This window comes from Panicum hallii, chromosome 9 (assembly GCF_002211085.1).
Source record: "Panicum hallii strain FIL2 chromosome 9, PHallii_v3.1, whole genome shotgun sequence".
NCBI classification, from domain to species: domain Eukaryota; kingdom Viridiplantae; phylum Streptophyta; class Magnoliopsida; order Poales; family Poaceae; genus Panicum; species Panicum hallii.
In genome coordinates, this window is record NC_038050.1 from 41795058 (window position 1) to 41820769 (window position 25712).

The following is a 25712-nucleotide window of genomic DNA, read 5'->3' on the forward strand; positions in this document are numbered from 1 at the left end:
CCTTACCAACGTGATCCTTTGTAACGGTCTCGTAGTGTGCTTGCTAGCCATCTCACCTAAGGAAGTGTGATGAACAACTAGCGTAGCTCACGACTTGTGGGTAAAGTTGTGCAACCTCTCGAGAGTGTAAAACTGATATATCAGCTGTGCTCACAGTCATGAGCGGCCCAGATCCTCCGTCTGATTAGTGGGGTTATCAACCTTTGGTTAGGGAGATTCCCCGGGTGGTTTTGGTTGGATGGTTCTCAGTAGTTCTTAATTAATACTGACTAATTTATTATGCAATTGGGTTATGGTAATTCATCCACTTGTAATAATTAGCTTTAATAAAATTTGCCAAGATTAAAAGCTAATGCAGTTGAGTCAGCTAGCCTAGAGCCTCATAGTTTGTGTTATACTTGTTGAGTACGAGTTTGTACTCACACTTGCCTCTCTACTCTTCTGTTCTATTTCGGATATCTTCGACTGCTGCTCAGTGCCCGGCAACGTGGAGGATTACGTCAGCGGCTTCGACGACTTCTAGGCGTTTGTCTCCCAGTCGACGTCCCTGTGGCGCCCAGCTCTTCATGTATTCCTTTTACGCTTCCGCAACTCTTGAACCGATTCTTGATTCGGTTGTAATAAAATAATTCATTTATGATTCATTTACGATTTATATTAACATTAATCGTGACATGTGTTGTGATATCTTGATGATCTGTTGTATATATGCGTGACTTGATCCTGGCGCATATATGATTGCTCGATTTATGTTCTTATAAATCGGGTGTGACATAAGTCTTGTTGAGTATTAGCATACTCAGTCTTACTAGTCTGTCTTTCAGGTATGGCCTATGTGAACCAAACAGATTGTCCAGCCTAGCCATCCTCTATTCCGTTTGGCTGGTCCGTGGAATGGGATCCATCCCCGGCCAGCAATGACCCTCCAGAATGACGCCATGTTTCGGGCTGAGCGTGGTGTCAACTTTCGCGACGCGTGTAGTCGCGTGTGAATTTCTTCCGCTACGACTCTGAACAAGTTGTTTAGCTTGTTGTTTTAAACAATATTTGTATAAGTTTACTTAAGTCTGAAACAGATTGTAATAATGTTTAATATTTCTATAAATTAAAGTTGATGAACTGTGGTGTGATTGTAAACTCGCCTTCATGCGAGGTAAACCTACCTCGATCCTGTGTAACCGTGGTTGAATCGGGCGGTGACCCGACAGACCAATGGGTTGTTCCGTTTGAAGTGCGTTGAGTTAGTATCGCCTGTATAGTGATGACTAGCGCACTTGAGCCAGAATAATTCAGGCGGTTCTGCTACAGCTGGTATCAGAGCTGTAGTTTACTTTTACAATCAACACTAAAACTGCAACAGCTCTTAAAAATGTTTTCAGGATAAAATTTGCTTAACAAAAGAGTTTACAAATCGTGTTAGATTCGTTAAGGTTGGTGCTTAGATCGTAAAGCCCTAAGGGATTATATGGGAGTAATCAGGTGGCTACTAGTGTATATATATATATAGTTCAGTGCTAACTTGCAGCACTACTTTCTGTCAAAACTTACTTTTGAGCACAACCAACCCTAGATATCTAGTTGTATTGTTTTGTTCCTCCATGCTGAGACAAGAAGGCAAGAAGGTAAGGATCCTCAGCCAACTGAGCGAGATTGGCCTTCCCGTCGGTGATGCGAACCGAACGTTGTTTCTCAAGCAGTGGCTTACTTGAGATGCTGCCAATATATCAACGATTAGTTGATCATATTGGGAGTATATGGTTTGGCACAGGGTATGGTGATCACTGTTCATACCCCCATTCTAAACAGTACCCCCGTGAATATGTTGCAGACGTAACGTATGCTAACGTCGTCCGTACGGTGGAAATTGTACGGATACTGTTTCTATAGTGAACAATACTGTTTGGGAATGCTTTTATGTCGTGCTGCCATGAAAGGTTCATGTTATATACATATGATATTCTGCAGGTACACTAATCACGATTAAGAAGTTAAGACGGATAGGACCTATCGATTAGTTATTAGTGAGAGATGTATGTATTATGCCACCGAAACTAACCACGTAAGTTCGAAGATATTCAGCAATTGTTTTGGTTGTGAGGTCGAATAGTACGTGCATGCATAATCCATCACCAAGCAAAGTGAATGCATTAAATGTGTTGTTCCTTAAGGACGTATAGAGTGTTGTCTATCTCTAGTGTGGTTTCAATAGGATTCTTGTGGCAGCCTTAGTAGAGTTCTCGATATCCTTCAAAATCTCACCATTTGAATTCTTGCTTCAGATGGTGGCTCCTTCAAACGTCTTTTGGGATCATGCAGGGCATCTCCATACCAATGCCTTGCACTGGGAGGGTTTTCCCTGTCTCTTATGGGAATCACTTAGGCTATTCTTCTACACCGAGCCCCCACAGTATGATGGAGTGGAGTTTAGGGAGGAAGGTGGTCCTCGGTGCAGAGTTAAGATAACCATTCCTCAACACCCTTTCCGTTCTCACTGGCAGCCCATCAAGGTCGATGTGGTTGGCTATCGTCTCGTCGACACCATTGAGACCGCAGCTTTTGAGGCCATCCACACTTTCTGCGACTAGCATCCCGCAGAAGTTGCCGGGCATCCTATCGGCCTATTTCCTGCAATAGATTCCAGTGATCCCGAGTGGAATTTCTGGATAGCTCACTATGGTCACATGCTGAGAGATTTAGCTTAAGAGACACTCCGTGGTACCATCAGGTTCATGAATGTCCAGCACCACTATCAGATCCTGCTGCACCACCGTATGAGTCTGTTGACCGGTATAGCTCAAGGTCTTTACAGAAATGCTGATCGATAGGTCACTCAGATAGAAGAGCTTCAAGCATTGGTCACGGAAAAGGAGGAAGTTATCGCAGAGCAGAATGAGACTATTATCCACCGGGAGGATCAGATCAATGAGAGTGATGCCATAATCACTCAACGTGACACAATTATCGAGTTCCTCCAGGAGCAAGTCCACGACCTTATCCTTGAGGTTGACGATGCCCTTGCTCACATCGATGAACTTCAGCAGCAACCAACACCTCCTGCTGTACCTGTAGCACCTGAAGGCGAAGAAGAAGAACCGGAGGAAATCAAAGGATTTTCTAATCTCGATTCTGAGCACGGAAACCCAGAGCCTAACCCTCAGCTAGATCACTCCTCTTCCGGCAGCCAGTCCTCCGTAGGCGACCTCGACGATTTCTAGCTCATCCAAATCGTCGATCTTTCAGATGTAACTAGCGTAGAATGTTGTGACATAGGTAGTGGGTAGTCTACCTAGACCCAGGGCCATTTGTTGTAACATAGATGGCCTGTGTACGTATGGCTTGACCCGTAGCAATCAAACCATCCTGATGTAATATGTTAAGGACAACCAGTGTCTGCCTTATAATCTAAGCCTTGTGTTCCGTTGTCTTGTTTCAATATCCTTGCCTTTGAAAGAGTTGGTTAAACAGAATATGTGACTTACATATCTGTTTAACGGCAGTATATCTTCTGAAAATGGGAGCAAGAGTATGCTGTTAATTATGGACAACTCCTTTGTTTCAGATGGTTGGAGCTACACGTGGAACCTCGGAAGGTTTCCGGCCAGACCAAGCTAGTGGTTCCCAACAACTGCCACCAGCACCGCCAAATCTAGCAAAAGTCATGGCACGGCAGACAGAACTCCTTAACCAGCTAGTACAAGCCCAGATGAACCAGTTTCATCACCCGTCCCGAGGCCGTGATGAACATCCATCAGCTGGTTACCAAGACTTTCTCAGTACCCAGCCCCCATCATTCCATAAAGCAGACGAGCCCCTCGATGCTAACGCATGGCTCCGCACTATAGAGTCCAAGTTCGCATTGCTGTCTATACCCTACTCAGACGCGGACAAGGCACTCTTTGCGGCTCAACAACTTCGCGGCACCACCCGCATATGGTGGGACCATTACCGTGCCATGCAACCAGCTGGTCATGTCGTCACATGGGACAAATTCCAAACCGCTTTCAGAGCGCATCACATTCCACAAGGACTCATTGAGCGAAAGCTCAATGAATTCTTGACTTTGACCCAGGGAACCCGCACTGTCATACAGTATGCATAGGTTTTCAATCACCTGTGCCAGTACGTGGGTTATCATGCAGATACGGATGCCCGTAAACGGGATCATTTTCGCCATGGCCTGAATACAAAGCTTAAGGAACGGCTGAACCTGGTAAGGGCCGACAACTTCAACGAGTTGGTCAATATGGCCATTACTCAAGAAGATTGTATCTGTGACAGTCAAGTACCTGTAAACTAGGCACATAATTTGGTAGTGTGAAGTATGTGTTTGTTAGTGTAAAGCTTGTGTGTGTTTATGTGAAGCTTTTGAAAATTTAAAGTGCAAGTAAAAAGGGTATTTTTGTAATTACAGAAAAACCTAGGGTTGTTTTTGCAAAATGTATTTGGATAAGTGGTAACTTCAAAATAAGTGAAGGGTGGTTTTGCAAATATGTTTTTCTAACTTTATGCCCTGTAAAAAAATATATATTTATATAAAAAGTTGCATTAGAAAATGCATGTGTTGAATTGTGTAAAAATTTTGGGTGTTTATGTAATTTTATAAAAGTACAAGTCCTTTTATGCAAGTATTTGACTTACAAAAGTAACTTTTAAAGTTACTTAGGGCTAAGGTGTAAAAGGTGCAAGTCATCATGACATGTCTATCCAATCATTATGACGAGTCTATCCCGTCATCATGACGTGTCATAAATGCTTGCATTTAGGCCCTAAATGTTATAAAATTTCACTCTTTAGGACAAAAGTAATTCAAATCCAACTTTTGTTCAAAAATTCATGTGTAAAGATATAAGTTTTGAGTTTTTAAACTTGAGCCCTAAAGCAATATTGTAGAGTTTGAAAAACTCTCCAACTTTCGTTTTGGGCATTTCTTCATTCGGGTTTTAGATTAATGAGAAATTTATGCTTTACAGAAGGGTCCCTACAGTTTTCTAATTTTACACATGAGTCCTTGGGAAGTTCTTTTTCCCTTCCTCCTCTGTTCTTCCTCTCTCTCTCTGTACTATCTTCTCCCTGGCGCCTCTCATTTCTTCCATAGGCGGCGCTCCTTTTTCCTTCCTCTCTCCCTGCTGTTTTTCCCCTTGGCACACAGGCGGTTGTGAGCGGGCGCAGGCCCGAGGCAGAGTGGCGCGCGTGTGGAAGCGAGCAGGCGCTGCGCGGCTGGCGGCGCTGGCTCAGCCGGAGCGGCGCAAGCGCAGATGCGGAGGGCGCGCGGAAGCCGGCGGTGCAGGTGGAGCCGCGGTGCGGCTGCGGCTCGGGCAGGCGAGCGGCGGGCGCTAGCGCAGGCGGGCGGTGGAGCGGCTGCGGCACGCTGGAGCGAACGGCCCGAGCGGGAGCCGGCGGCAAGCGAGCGCGCGTGGGCGCGGCTCGGACGGAGTGGGAGTGGAGCAGCGGGCGCGCAGCGCGGCGTGAGCGAGCACGCAGGGCGGCGGCCCGGCGTGCGGGGCGGGCGGCGCGGGTGGCTCGCAGTGCGGGCGTGCGAGCCCAGGAGCGTGCGGCTCAGGCGGTGCTGAGCTGGGGCTCACGGTAAGCGGGCAACGGCAGCACGGTGGCCGGCTGCGGCTCGTGAGCGGAGGCGCGCAAGCGGGCGACGGCGTGCGCAGGGCGTTGGCGTGGGTGAACGGCCGTGGCGCTGGAGTACTGGAGCAGGCTCGGGACTTGGCGGCGTAGACGTGGGTGAGCCCGAGCCACGGGACCGGCAGGACGTACAGTGCGGCACGGCCCAGTGCAGTTGTCGGGCGGGCAGAGAATCCCGCTGGCGCGCGCGGTGCTGAAGAACGCGAGGGTCCTGCGGCTGAACGAGGCGACGAACATGCTGGACACTGTGTCGGAGCGGCAGGTGTAGGACGCCGTTGGACGGATGTTGTGACGGCGCATAGGCGCGCGTGCGTGGGAGGAGCCGCGATGCGTCGGCTCGGTGGGGCCCTGCTCGTGAAGGACCTAGAGGTGGCCCGGCGCCGAGCTTGTGAAGTGGCTAAGCGAGCGTGACACCGGCGACGAAGCGGAGGCGGCAACCGGATGAGAAGAGCTCGGAGGAGCCACGGTGCAGCCAGGCTCGGTGAGCTCCCTCCACCCATGCAGAGGTCGAAGCAGGAGCAGCGCGACGCAGATCCAACGCGCGACGCAGGACTGACGGCCGGCTCGGTTCGTTTCCGCAGACACGTGCGTATGCAAGGCAAACGACCACGCGCATGCAGACTGGAGGCCGTTGATGCGGGAGCAGAGCAGAAGCGGCGCACCGGAGATGCAACCAAGCGTGGCGATCCTGCAGGAGCCTACGCAGGTGTGCCGACCGTGTTTCTGCAGCACACGCGCGTGAGCAGTGGAGGCTTAGCCCGTGAACAGGAGGACCCTGAGGTTCGCGGAAGAGTTGGCGTAGCGAACCAATTCGGCCTTGTCGACTTCTCCCATAAGTCCTTGGCGTCCAGCAGCTCCTATTCCTCGCCGATCGTCCGAGCAAGACCACAACAACTCAAAGAAACTCCTGGAACCCCCATCGAGCCTCTTTGATCCCTGTATACCGAAACATCCTTGCCGTGGCAAGCCGACTATCGTCGCCACGGGTCACTATGAGAAATATCCCTCCGACCATCCTCCACCCACTGCAACCCTTCCCGGCAACTCCCTTTGCCGGAACCTCGTTGTCTTCAACCTGTTCTCTGTTTTCCCCGACCAGGGACTTAATTGCTTTGATTTAGAAAGTTCTAGGGTCTTCTCTGTAACATTTCCAGAGCCTTCTTTATTTCAAATCAGTGAACTTCTACATTTCATAGGAATTCGTAAGAAGTTCATAAAAATACAAAATCAGTTTTGTTTGAATCCTTAGGTCAAAATCTACAAGTTTTATGTTGTGCTTTTGAATTGAAAGTCTTTGATTTGTAGTCTAAGTTAAATATTAGGGAATGAGTGCTTTATTTGTACCTTGTGTTATATGCATGTGTTATAGCTGAAAAGTAATCATAGGATGTATGTCTTAAGTAGAGATGTGTCACAGTTAGTTAATCCTATCACCCGAGTGCTCATATCCCTGCCATCAAGACATTGTCCTTGTCTTGATTGCCGTTTCCTTAAGGTCCTTTTCTTATAAGGATCCTTGTTAGTTCATGTGCATCTGCTGCTTAGCTAATACATCTTTGCAGCTATGCTTCAGCGTTGGCTATCAGCCCCGTCGTTAAGCATCCGTTTCCTTTGCGTCTATGATGTTTCTGTGTAACAGCTGTCAGCCGATGCACTTCTTTTGATATGCTTCTACCATCGGCTGGTTAGCTGATCCGGTTGTTACCCTTCTAATATCGGCTACTGCCGATACGATCCTTTTGTTCTGTCCTACATCGGCTACACATAGTCGATGTATCAAAAGTATACACACGATCTTAGGGTTCTTGCTATCGGCTGATCTAAGCTGATTCTAGTTGTTTTCCATAGCGGTCAAAGGTGGCCGATCAATCCTTAGTTTTCCCCTCCTTGTCCATAAAATTCTATCAGCCGATTTATCGGCTGAACAATCGGCTATATATCTATCGATCACATACCCTTAACCACACTCCAATCGGCTGTACGTCACTCAATTGTTGTGCTGATGTAATCAAGTCGATACAACCACACCTAGTTACCTAGGATAACACTTAAGCATATCTCAGTTAAAACACAGCTGCTTTAGGAATCATCCCTCTGCTAAAGTAATCAATGCTTTCATCGATCAATTAGGAAACCGATGTACCTATCAATCGGCTACACAGGCCAAAGTACACAACTCTAGATCAGTAAGCTAACCAAGTAGACACGCCTCTGTTAGGCACAACCAAAGCACATCAATCGGCTAAACCTGATGCATCCTCATCGGTTAAGGCCTAGACCAATGCACCAACTAATTAGATAGACCAAAGACATGCTGATAATCCAATCGGCAAGATCCTTTCTTATTCTATCCTTGAAACACTGTACCTTTAACATTCCTACCCATATCAGCCGATTTGACCCCAGGTGAACTCAAATCGGCTAACCTCTTAGGTTTATATACAGAGACCGTTTCTGCCGATTTTTCTTTCAAATGGAAATCAGCCGATTTCCTAAGGCAAAGTAGACAACTCCCTTCTTTGCCGATTCCATCGGCTGAACCCTGTTGTTTCCAATAGACTCTGTTGTGATCTTCAACAAGTAGCCGATCCTAATTGGTTGTCCTCCTAAAGCTCTATCTAAGTCTAGTTCAGATCTTTCTGATTGTTATGTGAGTAGTATGTTAAATGAATGTTGAATTGCAACTTTATCGTAAGGTAAAATAGCTAATGTGCACACTTTGAATGAAATGTTGCATTGCATGTAGATACGACTACTTCTGCAAACGGTACTTACGAGATCTCCCAGAAGTCTGCAGAGGATGTTTCTGAAGGCCAAGTGAACGTCATCAAGGGATATCGGAAGCCCCAAACCAAAGTTCGGAAGATAACAATACTAGCATCCCTGACTTCAGTCCCACCAGTAAAGGCAAGCCTCGGACATATCCCACTACTTTATTTACACTGCAATCTATGTCTATTTATATTATATCTTGCATTAAGTCTACGAGTTGTAATGAAACCCTAGACGCATGAATCTTAGGAACCAATGTATTGAACCCGAGTCCTCATCGCTTAGGTGCTCTGCTAAATAGGACCGGTAAAAGTCGGGTGATTTCCTGTCACTCGCGCGATATAGGAGTTGCTTGTTTACAATTCTGCAACCACTATAAGGATAATGGACAGGGTCATGTGCTGTATCATGACCTGGAGATTTACCCTGTCTATTTTGTTAAAAGTGGTTAAGGCTGAACCATGTGGTAGTGGTGGCTAAGCGTTTGAAAGTACTAGCCACATGCCGTGAAATTTGGTAAGCGGTAAGCCTAGTACCCGAATGGCCCGGCAAATGGACTTGTCTCCACCACTCGACTTTTATTTTATGTTTACACGCACCGACGTGTGGGAGTACGTTCTGCATGGCAAACAGGAATACAGGTTTTGTAGTTGCGCTACAAACGTATCTCCTGCACAATTGGTGTGCGTACGGTCCTGCAGTCGCTTGTGGTGGCCCTAATCCATAACCCGGAATTTGAGGGAAACGGTTGCGTCGGAACAATCGTTGGATGTTCCAAGCGTGTGAGTTAGGTTTACCTTGCAAGGTTGAATTCGATTCAGGAATCGTCCGCTTCTCACGATTATTGAGACTGCTTATCCCTTCTGCCACATCAAGTAAAAAGTGTAATTGTTGATGGGATAATCTTGATGGATGATAATCTATATCTTGCTTGTTTAGTATAGGTGCTTACCTAGAATGGCTAATCAAGCTAGAATCTGAAAGCTAAAACTTGAAAGTAGGTTATACTCTTTGTTGCTTTTCAGTTGAAATTAAACCCAAAACCTTTACAATGCCTTCATGAGTCTAGTTATGGGCTAAAGTATACCCAATCCCGGGTAAGCCTTGCTGAGTATTAGTATACTCAGTCTTGCTAGTTAAATGTTTTTCAGGTAAAGTCTTTGAAGACCCTACTCTTCCCTTGCCTTGGCCCTGTGCTCTTCCAGATGGATGGTTTGTGGAATGGGATCCGTTCCCGGCCAATGCTGATGATGCCGAGGGATGTCGTACCCGGGCTTAGCATGACATCTGTCTTGACGACGTGTTATGAATCATCGCGTATGTTTTCCGCTGCCAAAAACCATAGCTTTAACCGTTTGTAATGTTTTCCCTAAACTTGAAACTTCGTACTACTTCTGGAAACTCTTGTAATGTAATCCCCTGTGATGTAAAATATGATAGTGACTGTATCTCTGGACTCACCTTCGTGTGAGGTAACCTAATTTGATCCTGTGTATCGGTGGTTTATCGGGACGTTACCCGACAGGCCAAGGGATTATACCATTTGAAGCACATTGGAGCCCTCGGGAGTGGACTCGCGTACTTGAGCCGGTATAATTCAGGTTGGTTCTGCCACAGCTGATATCAGAGCTATAAGGTTACTCTGGAGATACATTTTACCTTAAAAATGCTTTCAGTATAAAAGTTTGACCAACCAAATGTTTGGCAAAGCCGCGTTGGATTCGTTAAGGATTAAGCTTAGTACGTAAGGCCCTAGGGTAATGCTTATGAGGAAAATAGAGGTGGCTATAATACATATATATATATATATCCCTAACTACCAGCATTACTTTTCTGTCAAAACTTAAATTCATGTACAACCCCAACTTTACATTCTGTAATGACATCTTCGACGATGAGGTAAGAAGGTAAGGATCCTCAGCTAACTGGGGAGTTAGCCTTCCCGTCGGTGATGCGAACCGAACGCTGTTTCTCAAGCAGTGGCCTACTTGAGATGCTGCCAATGTACCAACTTGACTATATTGGAAGTATATGGTTCGGTGCAGGGTATGGCGATTGCAGTTCATACCCCCGCATTTTGCGGTACCCCCGTGAATACGTTGTTTCGATAACGTATGTTAACGTCGTATGTACGGCGGTAATTGTACAGATGTTGTTTCTACAGTGAACAGTAATGTCTGTGAACGCTTTCATGACATGCTGGCATGAAAGGTTCAGTATATACATATTGTGATTTCCTGCAGGTACGCTAACCTCGTTGCGTAAGCTTGAACGTAAGAACGATAAGATATTATAGGGAGGGACGTATTTATATTGTGCCACCGTACTTAACCACGTAAGACCAAGGTTACTTGGCAGTTATTTTTGTTTGTGAGGACGTGTAGAACGTGCATACATCATGACATCTTGGATTGATTTGATTGCCTTGATTGTTATGTAATTGTACTAAAATATGTTGCTTGTATCTGAATGCCTGCCTAGACTTTGTGTTGTAGGAGTCAACGTAATCTGCTAGCTTGAACCTTATCGCCGATCTTAGCTTGACAGCTAAATCAAACCCTTGATCTTGCTTTGAATCTGTTTCGGCAGAAGTATTGAGCTTTTTCTCTGATGGTTACACCTTGATAATCAGCAGCAAACCCTTCAATCCATCATTCAGTGATTCATCTATCCTTTCTTGATGTTGTACCTTATATTATTGGCTATTCTGGTTACAACATCTGAAAGTTGCACCTTCAATTTTTGCTCAGATGATTTTGGATAAATTAAAAAGATGTATGACAATAATTACTTTTTGAATGCAATTCTCCCGGCAAATGTCATGCATCATAACATATACCATCTTTGGTCAGTGCATGGTGTTGCATCGTCATCAAAAATCCGTAGACTGACTAACGGGTGGGTATCCAGTACAACTTCGGGTTGTCCTGGGTTTCCTAAGTCTATCTTGTTGCTGTTGGCACTACAGGGTTGTTATTCTTCTTTTGTGGTGGTGTTTAATCACATGACCATGTTGCCGTGTCGGAACCTAAGGCCTCATGTGCACTGCAGTAACATGATTGAGCCATTAGGAGCGCACTGGTGACTAGGTATATGTGACGTAACCCCACTGCAATCTCTTCTTATGCAACCTTACTAGTGTCCTAACTTTTGGTCTTCGCTTAAGGATATAGACCTACCCAGGTGTTCGTTACAAGAGAACGGTTGCAGGGTGTGAGTTATGTGCGTCATTAACTCATGAAGGTATGCATCATACTATATGCATTTCTTACATGCATACATTGCAAACATCGTCATCCTTGCATCATGGTGTATGCATCATTCGGTCAGCATCATGGTAATTGCATTGTGTCATACGCACCATTTCGGTCGTGCATGGGATTCCCCATCCTCATGTTGCACCATCATAGTAAACATACATCTCAACAGTGCATCATGTTCATGGTTATATATCGAGCATTGCACTCTGAGTTAGAGCATTTTTCCTTGATTGCATCGGTATAAATAGGCATGTTTTGCAATCAAAATCATCTAAATCATTCAGATAATAAACTCTGAGCAGAAATGTTTCAATCATCATTTATCAATCTCTTGTACTATCTCCATTTGCTATCCAAAAGTCTTGTGATAAATGTCGCTGACATTTATCATCCTCATATTGTGATCTTAGCTCTATGAGAACTTGATCACTTTTCTCTCTCTTCTTTTGTCATATTCATCCATGTACAATCTATCCATGCTCTCGCTATATTCATCTCGACATACTCCAACGGCATTTATCATCAACATCAATCCTCTCTAGTGTGATTGCTTTTTGCCATTTCTGATGGATGTTTTGCTTCTCTTCCTTTAAAAGTCTTTCGTCCTGAATCTCGGGACGAGATTCTTTTTAGGGGGGAAGGCTGGGACAGTCAAGTACCTGTAAACTAGGCATATAATTTGGTAGTGTGAAGTATGTGTTTGTTAGTGTAAAGCTTGTGTGTGTTTATGTGAAGCTTTTGAAAATTTAAAGTGCAAGTAAAAAGGGTATTTTTGTAATTACAGAAAAACCTAGGGTTGTTTTTGCAAAATGTATTTGGATAAGTGGTAACTTCAAAATAAGTGAAGCGTGGTTTTGCAAACATGTTTTTCTTACTTTATGTCGTGTAAAAAAATATATATTTATCCAAAAAGTTGCATTAGAAAATGCATGTGTTGAATTGTGTAAAAATTTTGGGTAAAGTTGTGAAAATAAGGGTGTTTATGTAATTTTATAAAAGTACAAGTCCTTTTATGCAAGTATTTAATTTACAAAAGTAACTTTTAAAGTTACTTAGGGCTAAGGTGTAAAAGGTGCAAGTCATCATGACATGTCTATCCAATCATTATGACGAGTCTATCCCGTCATCATGACGTGTCATAAATGCTTGCATTTAGACCCTAAATGTTATAAAATTTCACTCTTTAGGACAAAAGTAATTCAAATCCAACTTTTGTTCAAAAATTCACGTGTAAAGATATAACTTTTGAGTTTTTAATCTTGAGCCTTAAAGCAATGTTGTAGAGTTTGAAAAACTCTCCAACTTTCGTTTTGGGCATTTTTTCATTCGGGTTTTAGATTAATGGGAAATTTATGCTTTACAGAAGGGTCCCTGCAGTTTTCTAATTTTACACATGAGTCCTTGGGAAGTACTTTTTCCCTTCCTCCTCTGTTCTTCCTCTCTCTCTGTTCTATCTTCTCCCTGGCGCCTCTCATTTCTTCCACAGGCGGCGCTCCTTTTTCCTTCCTCTCTCCCTGCTGTTTTTCCCCTTGGCACACGGGCGGCTGTGAGCGGGCGCAGGCCCGAGGCAGAGCGGCGCGCTCTGGCGCGCGCGTGGCAGCGAGCAGGCGCGGCGCGGATGGCGGCACTGGCTCGGCCGGAGCAGCGCAAGCGCGGATGCGAAGCGCGAGCGGAAGCTGGCGGCGCAGGTGGAGCCGCGGTGCGGCTGCGGCTCGGGCAGGCAAGCGGCGGGCGCTAGCGTAGGCGGGCGGTGGAGCGGCTGCGGCACGCTGGAGCGAACGGCCCGAGCGGGAGCCGGCGGCAAGCGAGCGCGTGTGGGCGCGGTTCGGACGGAGTGGGAGTGGAGCAGCGGGCGCGCAGCGTGGCGTGAGCGAGCACGCAGGGCGGCGGCCCGGCGTGCGGGGCGCGCGGTGCGGGTGGCTTGCGGTGCGGGCGTGCGAGCCCAGGAGCGCGCGGCTCGGGCGGCGCTGAGCTGGGGCTCGCGGTAGGCGGGCGACGGCAGCGCGGTGGCTGGCTGCGGCTCGTGAGCGGAGGCGCGCAAGCGGGCGACGGCGTGCGCAGGGCGTTGGCGTGGGTGAACGGCCGTGGCGCTGGAGTACTGGAGCAGGCTCGGGACTTGGCGGCGTAGACGTGGGTGAGCCCGAGCCACGGGACCGGCAGGACGTGCAGAGCGGCGTGGCCCAGTGCAGTTGTCGGGCAGGCAGAGAATCCCGCTGGCGCGCGCGGTGCTGAAGAACGCGAGGGTCCTGCGGCTGAACGAGGCGACGAACATGCTGGACACTGTGTCGGAGCAGCAGGTGTAGGACACCGTCGGACGGATGTTGTGATGGCACACAGGCGCGCGTGCGCGGGAGGAGCCGCGATGCGGCGGCTCGGCGGGGCCCTGCTCGTGAAGAACCTGGAGGTGGCCCAGCGCCGAGCTTGCGAAGTGGCTAAGTGAGCGTAACATCGGCGACGAAGCGGAGGCGGCAACCGGATGCGACGAGCTCGGAGGAGCCACGGTGCAGCCAGGCTCGGCGAGCTCCCTCCACCCATGCAGAGGCTGAAGCAGGAGCAGCGCGACGCAGATCCGACACGCGACGCAGGACTGACGGCCGGCTCGGTTCGTTTCCACAGACGCGTGCGTATGCAAGGCAACCGACCATGCGCATGCAGGCTGGAGGCCGTTGATGCGGGAGCAGAGCAGAAGCGGCGCACCGGAGATGCAACCAAGCGCAGCGATCCTGCAGGAGGCTACGCAGGTGTGCCGACCGTGTTTCTGCAGCACACGCACATGAGCAGTGGAGGCTTATCCCGTGAACAGGAGGACCCTGAGGTTCGCAGAGGAGTCGGCGTAGCGAACCGATTCGGCCTTGTCGACTTCTCCCATAAGTCCTTGGCATCCAGCAGCTCCTATTCCTCACCGATCGTCCGAGCAAGACCACAACACCTCGAAGAAACTCCTGGAACCCCCATCGAGCCTCTTTGATCCTTGTATACCGAAAAATCCTTGCCGTGGCAAGCCGACTATCGTCGCCATGGGTCACTGTGAGAAATATCCCTCCAACCATTCTCCACCCACTGCAACCCTTCCCGGCAAACTTCTTCGTCACCCAAGGAACCTCGTCACCGTCGAGCTCTTCTCACCACCGATCCTGTTCACCGCGGAAATTTACTTTCCGCCTGTTCTTCTCCACAACCAAGGCTATCCCAAGGTTTGCTCTGACCCACTGAATCTTCCTAATGCCGGCGACTCCGTTTGCCGGAACCTCGTTGTCTTCAACCTTTTCTCTATTTTCCCCGACCAGGGACTTAATTGCTTTGATTCAGAAAGTTCTAGGGTGTTCTCTGTAACATTTCCAGAGCCTTCTTTATTTCAAATCAGTGAACTTCTACATTTCATAGGAATTCGTAAGAAGTTCATAAAAATATAAAATTAGTTTTGTTTGAATCCTTAGGTCAAAATCTACAAGTTTTATGTTGTGCTTTTGAATTGAAAGTCTTTGATTTGTAGTCTAAGTTAAATATTAGGGATGAGTGCTTTATTTGTACCTTGTGTTATATGCATGTGTTATAGCTGAAAAGTAATCATAGGATGTATGTCTTAAGTAGAGATGTGTCACAGTTAGTTAATCCTATCACCCGAGTGCTCATATCCCTGCCATCAAGACATTGTCCTTGTCTTGATTGCCGTTTTCTTAAGGTCCTTTTCTTATAAGGATCCTTGTTAGTTCATGTGCATCTGCTGCTTAGCTAATACATCTTTGCAGCTATGCTTCAGCGTCGGCTATCAGCCCCATCGCTAAGCATCCGTTTCCTTTGAGTCTATGATGTTTCTGTGTAACAGTTGTCACCCGATGCACTTCTTTTGATATGCTTCTACCATCGGCTGGTTAGCTGATCCGATTGTTACCCTTCTAATATCGGCTACTGCTGACACGATCCTTTTGTTCTGTCCTACATCGGCTACACATAGTCGATGTATCAAAAGTATACACACGATCTTAGGGTTCTTGCTATCGGCTGATCTAAGCTGATTCTAGTTGTTTTCCATAGCGGTCAAAGGTGGCCGATCAATCCTTAGTTTTCCCCTCCTTGTCCACACACTTCCATCAGCCAATTTATCAGCTGAACAATCGGCTATATATCTATCGATCACATACCCTTAACCACACTCCAATCGGCTGTACGTCACTCAATTGTTGTGCTGACGTAATCAAGTCGATACAACCACACCTAGTTACCTAGGATAACACTTAAGCATATCTCAGTTAAAACACAGCTGCTTTAGGAATCATCCCTCTGCTAAAGTAATCAATGCTTTCATCGATCAATTAGGAAACCGATGTACCTATCAATCGGCTACACAGGCCAAAGTACACAACCCTAGATCAGTAAGCTAACACAGTAGACACGCCTCTGCTAGGCACAACCAAAGCACATCAATCGGCTAAACCTGATGCATCCTCATCGGTTAAGGCCAAGACCAATGCACCAACTAATTAGATAAACCAAAGACATGCTGATAATCCAATCGGCAAGATCCTTTTTTGTTCTATCCTTGAAACACTGTACCTTTAACATTCCTACCCACATCAGCCGATTTGACCCCAGGTGAACTCAGATCGGCTAACCTCTTCTATTTATATACAGAGACCGTTTCTGCCAATTTTTCTTTCAAACGGAAATCAGCCGATTTCCTAAGGCAAAGTAGACAACTCCCTCCTTTGCCGATTCCATCGGCTGAACCCTGTTGTTTCCAATAGACTCTGTTGTGATCTTCAACAAGTAGCTGATCCTAATTGGTTGTCCTCCTAAACCTCTATCTAAGTCTAGTTCAGATCTTTCTGATTGTTATGTGAGTAGTATGTTAAATGAATGTTGAATTGCAACTTTATCGTAAGGTAAAATAGCTTACGTGCACACTTTGAATGAAATGTTGCATTGCATGTAGATACGACTACTTCTGCAAACAGTACTTACGAGATCTCCCAGAAGTCTGCAGAGGATGTTTCTGAAGACCAAGTGAACGTCACCAAGGTATATCGGAAGCCCCGAACCAAAGTTTGGAAGATAACAATACTAACATCCCTGACTTCAGTCCCACCAGTAAAGGCAAGCCCCGGACATATCCCACTACTTTATTTACACTGCAATCTATGTCTATTTATATTATATCTTGCATTAAGTCTACGAGTTGTAATGAAACCCTAGATGCATGAATCTTAGGAACCAATGTATTGAACCCGAGTCCTCATCGCTTAGGTGCTCTGCTAAATAGGACCGGTAAAAGTCGGGTGATTTCCTGTCACTCGCGCGATATAGGAGTTGCTTGTTTACAATTCTGCAACCACTATAAGGATAATGGACAGGGTCATGTGCTGTATCATGACCTGGAGATTTACCCTGTCTGTTTTGTTAAAAGTGGTTAAGGCCGAACCATGTGGTAGTGGTGGCTAAGCGTTTGAAAGTACTAGCCACATGCCGCGAAATATGGTAAGCGGTAAGCCTAGTACCCGAATGGCCCAGCAAATGGACTTGTCTCCACCACTCGACTTTTATTTTATGTTTACACGTACCGACGTGTGGGAGTACATTCTGCATGGCAGGCAGGAATACGGGTTTTGTAGTCGCGCTACAGACATATGTCCTGCACAATTGGTGTGCGTACGGTCCTGCAGTCGCTTGTGGTGGTCCTGATCCATAACCCGGAATATGAGGGAAACGGTTGCTTCGGAACAATCGTTGGATGTTCCTAGCGTGTGAGTTAGGTTTACCTTGCAAGGTTGAATTCAATTCAGGAATCGTCCGCTTCTCACGATGATTGAGACTGCTTATCCCTTCTGCCACATCAAGTAAAAAGTGTAATTGTTGATGGGATAATCTTGATGGATGATAATCTATATCTTGCTTGTTTAGTATAGGTGCTTACCTAGAATGGCTAATCAAGCTAGAATCTGAAAGCTAAAACTTGAAAGTAGGTTATACTCTTTGTTGCTTTTCAGCTGAAATTAAACCCAAAACCTTTACCATGCCTTCATGAGTCTAGTTATGGGCTAAAGTATACCCAATCCTGGGTAAGCCTTGCTGAGTATTAGTATACTCAGTCTTGCTAGTTAAATGTTTTTCAGGTAAAGTCTTTGAAGAGCCTACTCTTCCCTTGCCTTGGCCCTATGCTCTTCCAGATGGATGGTCCGTGGAATGGGATCCGTCCCCGGCCAATGCTGATGATGCCGAGGGATGTCATGCCCGGGCTTAGCATGACATCCGTCTTGACGACGTGTTATGAATCATCGCGTATGTTTTCCGCTGCCAAAAACCATAGCTTTAACCATTTGTAATGTTTTCCCTAAACTTGAAACTTCGTACTACTTTTGGAAACTCTTGTAATGTAATCCCCTGTGATGTAAAATATGATGGTGACTGTATCTCTGGACTCACCTTCGTGTGAGGTAATCTTATTTGATCCTGTGTATCGGTGGTTTATCGGGATGTTACCCGACAGGCCAAGGGATTATACCGTTTGAAGCACGTTGGAGCCCTCGGGAGTGGACTCGCGTACTTGAGCCGGTATAATTCAGGTTGGTTCTGCCATAGTATCTCAGCCCATCAAGCAGAAAAGAAACGGAAGACACTGTAACACCCTAAGGTATTTTCCTTAAATTTTAATGAATTTATTTGGGCTCAAATAAAATTTTCCAGAGTTTTCCCTAGTTTATCTCGCATTTAAAGTAATTTTATAACACAAAGAATTAAAATTTATTTTAGGTTCAGCATGTTTGTGCATTCATGCTGGTGCATAAGTTGTTTTTGGTTGAGTGCATATGAGTTGAATTCAAATAGAATTGAGTTGGGTTGATAAAGAAAAGGGAAGAAGCAGGAAAGTAGGTCAGTAATTCCTTTCCTTTCTCAGTAATTCCTTTCCTTTCTCAGTCATTCCTTTCCTTTCTCAGTAATTCCTTTCCTTACTCAGTCATTCCTTTCCTTTCTCAGTAATTCCTTTCCTTTCTCAGTAATTCCTTTCCTTTCTCAGTCATTCCTTTCCTTTCTCAGTAATTCCTTTCCTTTCTCAGTCATTCCTTCTGTTCTCAGTCATTCCTTATATCCTCAGTTATTCCTTCTTTCTCGGTCATTCCCCCAGCTCGACCCCACCTGTCGGCCCCTTTCTCCTTCCTCCCGTCTCCTCCGGCGCAACCTCCCTCCCCGAAACCTCCGGCGAGCCCCCCTGCTCCGGGCCCGCACGCCAGGTCGCGCCGCCGCCTTACAAGTAGCAACCCCACGCCCCTCTGCACCCTAACCCTAAACCGTGGCCGCCACCGACGCCCGGCACCACAGCCGCCCCGCGCCTCCGCTCAGCGCCTCTGCTCCGCCGCGGACCCGCTACTCCTCCACGCCTCAGCCCCGGCCAAGCCCGCGGCAGCTTCGCCTCGTTACCCACGAGCTTCCCGAGCCCAGCAAATCGGCCCTACGCCCCCTCACCGAGGATAATTTGAGACGGGGCTACCGCCGGTGAGCCGCCCCCGCCGTCCAATTCATCGCCGCCGGCGTTCCTTTTTCCCTATTAACCCATGCAACACCTTGGCAGGGCCTCCACGCGACGATCCCCGGTGATCAGAAGGCCAGGAACCCTCGGCAACACCCCTCCCCGCGGAAGCCCGATCTTCCCCGCCGCCGGTCGTCGTCGTTCCCTCGCTCCGCTGCGTCTCCGGCCTCCACGGCCCTTCGGTGATGCCTTACCCTCTTCCCTTGCTCGTTTTGCGCCCAGTGCCGTAGGGCGTAGACCGCCCCAGGGGTCGGAACCGCGATCACGCGGTACGCCGGCGAACCCGAGCCGCCCCTGCCGTGGGGAACCCCAACCCAAACCCTAAACCGTTTCCTTGACCGCCTAGATGGGTTCGCCGTCGTCCTCTTTTTCTCCCAGTGCCAGCCGTACCCCGAATAGTGGCCGGAAACGCCCGACAGCGTGTCCTCCGGCGAGCCCCGGCCGCCCTCCGCCGTGCCCAGTGGCCGCCGCCACCAGAGCCGGCCGGAAAGCCCTCAGCCGCTCGATCTGTAGTGGAGGTGTAGGATTAGATCTCGCCTACCTCTTGGACCAGCACCTTCGATCGAGATCCAAACGTCCAGATCCGCAGATACCCCTTCGCCGTGTGAGTCTAGTCCCAGCCCTCCGATCAGGATCCAATGGACCGGACCCCTCGGACAGATCGGACCCGTCCGATTCAGATCGGACCGTCCGAACTCCGTTGTTCAGATCGGACCGTCCGAACCGGAACGCGTCCGAACCGTTCGATTTAGATCCAACCGCCCAGATTAGAAGCCGCGTACCCCTTCAGCTGTGGCAGTCTTGTTAAAGAGCCCCTGAACTTCCTTGGAATCAACCCGCAGTTCACCCCGTGAATCAAAAGTATTTGCAAACAAGTCCTTTTCTTCCAGTTTGACCCCCTGGAGTCTCTGGGAATTGAACCCACAGTCCAGCCTGAGGTTTTTAAACCAGCTAGCCCCTGCGTCTACCCTTTATTTACGTTGAGGTCCTCAGTTTTTGCACAGAAACCCCTGGTTGTCCTGTTTTTCTTACAAATAGGTTCCTGGATCCTGTTTTAAGCGTAGTTTTCGCGTTTTAGCTCCGTTTTAGGTGTTCTTTATATCCACGCGATCGTTGTAACGCGTAGAATAGTTTTAGGCTAGTTCATGTGCTGTTCTATTGTATTGGTGTACTGTTTTCTTATAGTTTGCTATTGTTTGTGCATGTGTGTATGTGTGGACTATGTTTGATGATCGTGAGTAGACGCGGAGCCTTTGGACCAGTACCAGGAGCAGCCGTCTTCCGAGCAGTTCGAGCAGCAGCCGGGAGAGTACAAGGAAGGCAAGTATAACATGAATCTCCTATCACTTTTAAATACAATTTCATACTGCATTTAATTCTGTATGCCTATAAGGATTTCCTAGCCACCTTTATATCCTTATATATATCCTCTGGGTTGCATTTTGGTTAGTTGTGCTAGGTTGCTGCGCTATAACGCACTTGGTTCTTTTTAATTAAATTTGATTAATGGTTATATGCAACTTAACTCTGAGAGTGGCCCTCTGTGCTGTGTGCTTGAGTGGCTCACGTCTCCTTAAAAGATGTTTTGATAGAAACATGGTTTAGGGGGCCAGCACGGTGCTTAGTGCTTGGTTGGCCACTCTCCATAAGGACCGGTTCATAGAGCGACAACCTGGGACAACCGCGCAACCACAAGACTGGAATGGGACGGTCTTGACTTACTAATTAGGTCGTGTTGGTTCGGGAGTAACTTACCTGCGTGGGCAAGAGGGGTGGTAAGCTTCAATGGTCCCTGCTCCTCCGGCTTGGTCTGTGCTGTGTGTCTTGTACCCCCGGAGGTGGGCCTCATCGTCGCTGATCCAGAATCCTTAGCGGTTACACCTTACCAACGTGATTCTTTGTAACGGTCTCGTAGTGTGCTTGCTAGCCATCTCACCTAAGGAAGTGTGATGAACAACTAGCGTAGCTCACGACTTGTGGGTAAAGTTGTGCAACCTCTCGAGAGTGTAAAACTGATATATCAGCTGTGCTCACAGTCATGAGTGGCCCAGATCCTCTGTCTGATTAGTGGGGTTATCAACCTTTGACGAGGGCGATTCCCCGGGTGGTTTTGGTTGGGATGGTTCTCAGTAGTTCTTAATTAATATTGATTAATTCTTATGCAATTTGGGTTATGGTAACTCATCCACTTGTAGTAATTAGCTTTAATAAAATTTGCCAAGATTAAAAGCTAATGCAGTTGAGTCAGCTAACCTTAGAGCCTCATACTCGTGTTATACTTGTTGAGTACTAGTTTGTACTCACACTTGCCTCTCTACTCTTCTGTTCTATTTTCGGATATCTTCGACTGCTGCTCAGTGCTCGACAACGTGGAGGACTACGTCAGTGGCTTCGACGACTTCTAGGCGTTTGTCTCCCAGTCGACGTCCCTGTGGCGCCCAGCTCTCTATGTATCTCTTTTACGCTTCCGCACTCTTGAACCGATTCTTGATTCGGTTGTAATAAAATAATTCATTTATTGATTCATTTCCGATTTATATTAATGTATTCCTGACATGTGTTGTGATATCTTGATAATCTGTTGTATATATGCGTGACTTGATCCTGGCGCATATATGATGGCTCGATTTATGTTCTTATAAATCGGGTGTGACAGACACCCATGGGACCCGCAAATACGCAACCGCCAAGGTATCGGTTGGTTCGGAACACCGCTACCTGAGCCCCACCTCGAAACAATCTACCAGGCAGATGGGTAGCCAGGCCTCCCCAGCAGGCTCGATTCAATCGGCCGCCGACACCACAACCTTAGCAGCAACAGCAGCAATGCCCGAGGCCGAGTTTTCCGCCGTCCAATCAAGGAAACAACAATAATCGTTGTTTCAATTGTGGCAGCCCGTCCCATTTCATCAAGGATTGTCCTCAACCCAAGAAATCTTTCCAAGGACAAACATCCAACCCGAACAACAAGGGCAGGGGCAAGAAATAGGTGGTACAAGTCCGCCAGGGGAGGGTGAACTTCACAACTCTTTCCGAACTCTCCGAGGGTGCGCCAATAATGACGGGTACTTTCTTTATAAACCATCAACCCGTGATTATACTTTTTGATTCCGGTGCAACCCATAGTTTTATCAGTTCAAAATGTGCGACAAAAGTAGGCCTGAATTTCTATCCTACCAAAGGAGTCTATATGATAGCGACTCCTGGCGGTAAAATTGCATCAAATCAAATTTATAGAAAGGTGCCAATTCAGTTGGGTAGCAATCTGATAAAAACAGATTTATTGTTATTGGACCTAGAAGGAATGGATGTCCTCCTAGGCATGGATTGGATGACTAGGCACCGAGTGTCATTGGATATCTTTTCCCGAGTCGTGGAGATAGATTCACCTGACCATGAAACTACTATCCTCTATCTTCCACAACGGGAGTGTAACAACTCTTGTGCCTATGCTGTAGAAGGGATTAAGTTAAAGGACATCCCTATTGTTTGTGAATACCCAGATGTTTTTCCAGATGATTTGCCTGGAATGCCCCCGGACAAGGATATTGAGTTTGTCATAGACCTACAACCCGGCACAGCCCCAATCTCTAAAAGGCCCTATCGTATGCCACTCAATGAGCTGGCAGAGTTAAAATTCAACTCCAAGACCTCCTTGATAAGGGTTACATTCGTCCGAGTGCTTCACCATGGGGTTGTCCAGCCCTGTTCATGAAAAAGGACAATAGCCTAAGGTTATGTGTAGATTATCGTCCCCTCAATGCGGTAACCATCAAAAACAAGTATCCTTTACCCCGCATTGATATTCTGTTCGATCAGTTAGCCGAAGCCAAAATATTCTCTAAAATTGATCTCCGCTCCGGATATCATCAAATCAAGATCAGGTCGAGTGACATTCCAAAAATAGCCTTTTCCACCAGATATGGACTCTACGAATATCTGGTCATGTCGTTTGGCCTTACCAATGCACCAGCATACTTCATGTATCTCATGAACTCTATCTTCATGCAAGAACTCAACAAATTCGTAGTAGTCTTCATTGATGACATTCTGATTTATTCTAAAAATCCGGAAGATCATGCGAACCATCTCCATATTGTTCTTCAGAGATTAAGAGACCACCACTTGTATGCCAAATTCCCCAAATGTGAATTTTGGCTAGATACCGTTAAATTTATGGGTCACACTATCTCCAGTGACGGTATATTCGTTGATCCCAGTAAAGTTCAAGAAGTGTTAGACTGGAAACCTCCTACATTAGTCCGTCAGATCCACAGTTTTCTTAGTCTAGCTGGCTATTATTGTCGTTTCATTCCTGACTTCTCAAGAATAGCCAAGCCCATGACTGAATGACTAAACAAAGGAGTTAAATTCTCCTGGAATCAGAAATGTAAAGATGCATTTAACACCCTCAGAGCACATCTCACTACTGCCCCAGTCCTGGCTCAACCAGATGTTTCAAAACCTTATGACATCTATTGTGATGCTTCAGGAATCGGACTTGGTTGTGTGCTTATGCAAGACAACCGAGTGATTGCTTATGCATCGCGAGCACTCAGGATTCATGAACAGAACTATCCTACTCATGATCTTGAACTCGCAGCCGTTATCCATGCACTTAAGATCTAGAGACATCATCTGATGGGTACAAAATGTCATATCTATACTGATCATAAAAGCCTCAAGTACATCTTCACGCAAGCAGATCTAAACATGAGGCAAAGACGCTGGCTAGAGCTTATCAAGGATTATGATCTAGAAGTACACTATCATCCAGGCAAGGCCAATGTCGTTGCAGATGCACTTAGCCGCAAGACACATTGCTCTTGTTTGTCAGTAGAAGCTTTCAATGAGACTCTTTGTTGGGAGATGAGGAAGCTAAATCTAGAGATCATTTCTCAAGATAGCTTAAACCATCTCTTAGTTGAAGCTACGCTTAAGGATAACATCATTCTGGCGCAACGGCATGACAAAGGGATCAGAATCATCAAACAGAAGTTAGCACAAAGAGAAGAAAAGTACAAGTGCTTTCGAGTAGATCACGAAGGGGTTCTATGGTTCAATGAGCGTATCGTTGTACCCAAGGACCATAAACTTCGTAAGCAGATATTGGACGAGGCCCATATGTCCAAATTCTCTATGCACCCTGGTAGTACCAAAATGTACCAGGATTTGAAACAGAACTTTTGGTGGACTCGTATAAAGCGAGAAATTGCAAAGTATGTCTCGGAGTGTGATATCTGCCAAAGAGTTAAGGCCAGCCATCTAAAAACTGCTGGTATTCTTCACCCTTTACCCATTCCCTCCTGGAAGTGGGAAGATATCAGCATGGATTTTATCGTTGGTTTACCCAACACCTCCCAAAGGCATGACTCTATTTGGGTAATCGTTGATCGGTTAACCAAGACCGCCCATTTCCTTCCCGTGCATACTACTTACAACGCCAAAAAGTATGCTGAGATCTATCTAGATCAAATCGTTCATCTTCATGGAGTACCTAAGACGATCATTTCTGATCGTGGAGCATAATTTATCGCTCGATTCTGGGAGCAACTTCAACATGCTCTTGGAACTAAGTTAACTGAAGCTCCGCATATCATCCTCAGACAGATGGGCAAACAGAAAGGATAAATCAGATCTTAGAAGATATGCTTAGAGCCTGCGTACTTCAGTATGACAACAGTTATCAAACAAGTCTCAGAACAATCTAAAAGCAGCCCAATCTCGATAGAAAAGCTACGCTAACATACGAAGGAGACCATTACAGTTCCAAATTGGAGACTTCGTATATCTTCAAATATCTCCTACTCGAGGTATTCAATGGTTCAGCGTAAAAGGAAAACTTGCCCCTAGATATGTCGAACCCTTTGAGATTATAGAAATCTGTGGACCCATAGCATATCGTCTTCAACTTCCTCCTCAACTAGCGGCCATTCATGATATCTTCCATGTATCTCAACTTAGGAAGTGCATCAAAATTCCTACCGAGATCATCGATCCCCAAGCCATTGAAATCAAATCTGATCTAACTTATACCGAGCATCCAATCAGAGTACTAGACACCTAAGAGAGAAGTACTAGAAGAGAAACCATCAGGATGTTCAAAATTTAGTGGAATCATCACACTGAAGAAGAAGCGACTTGGGAAACCGAGTCATATCTTCAGCGAAATTTTCCAGACTTCCTTCAAGCCAACTCCCAAATTTGATCGTCCAATTCCATTCTATTCCAGAATCTCAGGACAAGATTCTTTTTAGGGGGGAAGGCTGTGACATTCAGGTACTTAGGATTAAAACATACTAGATTCTAGTATAAAGTGTGTATGTTTGATCTTATGTATGTGTGCTAAAACTTGAATGCAAAGGGAAAAGGGTATTTGTGTAATTTTGGAAAATTTAGGTCCTTCGGTGTAAAATGGGTGAGAATGGGAGGTAAAATCAAAACATGTGAAGGTTGCTTTGCAAAAAGGCAAGAACTTACTTTTAAACCACAAATAGAGGTGAAGCTACCCTAAGGATTCAAGT